Genomic DNA, 4,587 nt, shown 5'->3' with positions numbered 1-4,587 from the left:
ATGAGTTGCTTTTCTCTTGCTGCTTTCAAATCCTTTTTATCTCTGATTTTTGAGAATTTTATTATAATATGTCTCAATGAAGTTCTCTTTACCTTAACCCTATTTGGGGTTTTTTGGGCTCCATGGATCTTCATATTCATTTTTTCCTTTCCAGATTTGGAAATTCTGGGGGGGTTGTTTTTGTTTTTGTTTGAGATAGAGTTTCATTCTGTTGCTCAGGCTGGAGTGCAGTGGAACAATCTTGGCTCACTGCAACCTCCACCTCCCAGGTTCAAGTGATTCTTATGCCTCAGTCTCCCAAGTACCTGGGACCATTGGTGTGCACCACTACTCCCAGCTCATTTCTGTATTTTTGGTAGAGATGGGGTTTCACCATGTTGGCCAGGCTGGTCTCAAATTCCTGACCGCAAGTGACCCACCCACCTCGGCCCCACAAAGTGCTGGAATTACAGGCATGAGCCATCACGCCTGACCCCAGAATTTTTCTATCATTATTTTTGTAAATACATTTTCTCTTCTTTTCACCTTTCCTGCTCCTTTTGGAGCACTTCCATAACGTATATATTGGTTCACTTAATGGTATCTCATAAGCCTATTGAGTTTTTTCAGTATTATTTATTCTTTTTTATTTTTGCTCCTTTGAAAGGATAATTTCAAATGTCCTGCCTTTGAGCTCACTGATTCTTTCTTCTTCTTGATCACATCTGCTGTTGAAGCTCTCCATGGAGCCTTTCAGTTCAGTCCTTGTTTTCTCCAGCTCCAGAATTTCTTTTTAGTCCTTTTTAAAAAATAGGTTCTATCTCTTCGTTGAATTTGTCATTTTGTTCACGTTTCGTTTTCCATTCGGTTGTCCATTTGTGTTCTCTTCTAATTCACTGAGCTTCTTTAAGATGATTATTTTGAATTCTTCATCAGGAGTTCATAGATTTCCACTTCTTTTGTGTCAGTTTCTCATACTTTATTTTGTTCTTTTGGTGGTGTCGTGTTTCTCTGATTATTCATGATCCTTATGGCCTTGCATTAGTGTCTCTGCATTTGAAGTAGTCACCTCTTCCAGTCTTTACATACTGGCTTTAGCAGGAAAAGCCCTTTGCCAGTCAACCTATCTAGAGATTCTAGATAGGCTGTTTGGTGGGGAGTTGTTGGTGGACTTCTTGCTGGAGTCCTTGAGAGGGATTGCCTGGTGTGTATTTCAGCAAGAGGGGAGGCTTGGCACCTGGTTCCACAGGGGCTGACCTGGTGCCTGGATCCACTGGGATGGACCTGGAGTTTGAGTCCACATGGCTGATTGTGTGTGTGTGTGTGTGTGATAACAGATCAATTTTAATTCTAGCACCTGAAGCTACACAAGGGTATGCTCTATAAACTTCATGGGACTGTGGTACACACTTGATAAAGTGACAACTGTGCAATACCACTTAGCATCTCAAAATCAGGAACATACTATGGAATTGCTTAAACACAATCCACAGAATTAAAAACAAAAGCAGATGCCATCCACAGTTATACTAATTGTTCATTAAAAGCTTACACTTAATACTTGATATAACAATCAATAAATTGTTCATTAAAAGCTTACACTTAATACTTGATATAACAATCAATATCTAGCAGGGAATATTGAAAGTGATTTCAGAGTCTCATCCTGTTCTACTCTATTGGGAAGGTTTCTTGAGTACATATGTGACTGGCCAAAGTTGGATACAACCTAGACCAGACCAGCAAGTAAAAGTTCTACCACAGTTTCTGTAGTTTCCACTTGTTTTTCTTTGTCAGTTAAAAGTGAACAATGGGGCCGGGCGTGGTGGTTCATGCCTGTAATCCCAGCACTTTGGGAGGCCAAGGAGGGCAGATCACGAGGTCAGGAGATCAAGACCATCCTGGCCAACATGGTGAAACCCCGTCTCTACTAAAACTACAAAAATTAGCTGTAGCTGGGCATGGTGGCGCGTGCCTGTAATCCCAGCTGCTCAGAGCCTGAGGCAGGAGAATAGCTTGAACCAGGGAATCGGAGGTTGCAGTGAGTTGAGATCGTGCCACTGCACTCCAGCCTAGCAACAGAGTGAGATTCCATCTTTAAAAAAAAATAAAATAAAATAAGTGAACAGTGAGAATCAAATACTTATCTTTACATATACACAAGGTATGCTGTGAAAGCATATCTGCTTACAAACATATAAAAATAATTGTTAACTAGTTTGATAAGAAAATAATGTATAAAAGTATATAGCAAAAACATTAATCATCTCTCACCCCAGAAAGATCAGTTCCATATTTTATATTATGTCAAACAAAAACAGTTTTAGTTTTTCAAATCCCTTATCCAGAAATACTTGAAAAGGAAGACAGACAGAAATTATTCATTTTTACCCTTAGCGTGGCTGTGAAAAAGAGTTAAATTAAAAATCAAGTACAGTGAAATATCTAAGACCTGAATGAATCCAAACATTTGACCACGTAGAATATTATCATCTTCAAGAGTAGGAGTAATAGGGGCCAGGTGCGGTGGCTCACGCCTGTAATCCCAGCACTTTGGGAGGCCGAGACAGGCGGATCACGAGGTCAGGAGATCGAGACCATCTATCCTGGCTAACACAGTGAAACCCCGTCTCTACTAAAAATACCAAAAATTTGCCAGGCGTGGTGGCGGGCGCCTGTAGTCCCAGCTACATGGGAGGCTGAGGCAGGAGAATGGCGTGAACCTGGGAGGCAAAGATTGCAGTGAGCCAAGATCGTGCCACCGCACTCCAGCCTGGGCGACAGAGCGAGACTCCATCTCAAAAAAAAAAAAAAAAAGAGTAGGAGTAATAACAGGCTTTTATGAGCAGTTTTTAATCCATAAATACAATAGGTATTTTGGTATTTTGGCCACCAGAAAGCAAAAGCTGTAGTATCAATAAAAGTCTGGAGATGAGTCACTTTTGTAGATTCAATTCAGTGTATTTAAGCTTAACAAAGGCTGATGTTGAAATTTTTAAAGACAGGCAAAAATTCACATTTTAAAAATCCCTATATTTGGCCAGGCGTGGTGGCTCATGCCTGTAATCCCAGCACTTTGGGAGACCGAAGCAGAAGGATTACAAGGTCAGGAGATCGAGACCATCCTGGCTAACATGGTGAAACCCTGTCTCTACTAAAAATACAAAAAATTAGCTGGGGGTGGTGGCGGGCACCTGTGGTCCCAGTTACTCGGGAGGCTGAGGCAGGAGAATGGCGTGAACCCGGGTGGCGGAGCTTGCAGTGAGCTGAGATCACGCCAATGCACTCCAGCCTGGGCGAGAGAGTGAGACTCCGTCTCAAAATAATAATAATAACCTCTATATTGATATTTAGAGTGACAGTAGGCAGTATGATTCCAAAAGTTAAAAAGTATTTCACAACCTGTGGCTTCAGCTTCGCAAACAGCTTAGATCCCAAAACTGATTCATCTCTATTAAAGCATAAGCACTTAAAAAAAGAGCATGTCTGTGTATATAGTATATATTTTAAAGGAATCAGGTAATCTTCGAAGCAGCCTTCGTGTTTCCTTTACATTTGTCTGGGAATGACCATTGTATTAGCTTCATAGAAAGGACTAGCCAGCTTCTCAGCCTAAGGCTAACATGGCGATCGTTTGTATAAGGCTAGAAAAGTACCAACAAGATGGAAACCGAGGAGAGGAGGAGAAGATGAGGGCTTTTCCTGGCAGTTGGTAGCTAAAACTGAAAGGATTCTAGAAAATGACACAACGGCACCCTTTCTTTTTTGTTTCTTCCTTTTTTTTTTTTTTTTGAGATAGGGTTTCACTCTTGTCACTCAAGCCAGAATGCAGTGGCATGATCTTGGCTCACTGCAACCTCTGCCTCCTGGGTTCAAGCGATTCTCCTGCCTCAGCCTCCCAAGTAGCTGGGATTATAGGCCCCTGACACCATGCCCAGCTAATTTTTGTGTTTTTAGTAGAGACAGGGTTTCACCATGTTGGCCAGGTTGGTCTCGATCTCCTGACCTCAGGTGATCCACCCGCCTCAGCCTCCCAAAGTGTCAGGGTGACTGGCCCCCTCACAGACTTTGGTGCCAAAATCAGCCATGTGGAGTTTGTGGCGTCGCTGGAGGCTGCGTTCGGCAGGTGCTGCGGAGACGCGTAGAGGAGCGTCCCCCACTGGCCGCTGCAGCCCCTGGCCCGAGCCTTCACCTCGCTTCTCCGCACGCCTCGGGCGGTACCCAGCGTGAGCCACAGCGCTGGTCTTACCATTGAAGATTCTTACACAAGATGATGAAACCTGTCTCTACTAAAAATACAAAAATTAACCGGGCACGGTGGTGGGCACCTGTAATCCCAGCTACTTGGGAAACTGAGGCAAGAGGATCGCTTGAACCCAGGAGGCGGAGGTTGCAGCGAGCCAAGATCACGCCACTACACTCCAGGCTGGGCAACCGAGCGAGACTGTCGCAAAACGAAACAAAGTCGGTGAGGATGGGCGTGGTTCTTGGGTTCATGGGGGCCAATCTAGCATGAAGGCAGTTGCAGAGCTTGAGTCTGTGCGTGCCAGCCTGGAGCCTGGGCTCAAAGGAGCCACCTGGAGCCTGGAACCACAGGGTCCTGCCTGA

The sequence above is a fragment of the Macaca nemestrina genome, chromosome 20 (genome assembly GCF_043159975.1).
Source record: "Macaca nemestrina isolate mMacNem1 chromosome 20, mMacNem.hap1, whole genome shotgun sequence".
Classification (NCBI taxonomy): Eukaryota; Metazoa; Chordata; class Mammalia; order Primates; family Cercopithecidae; genus Macaca; species Macaca nemestrina.
Note: the sequence above shows the minus strand (reverse complement) of the source record.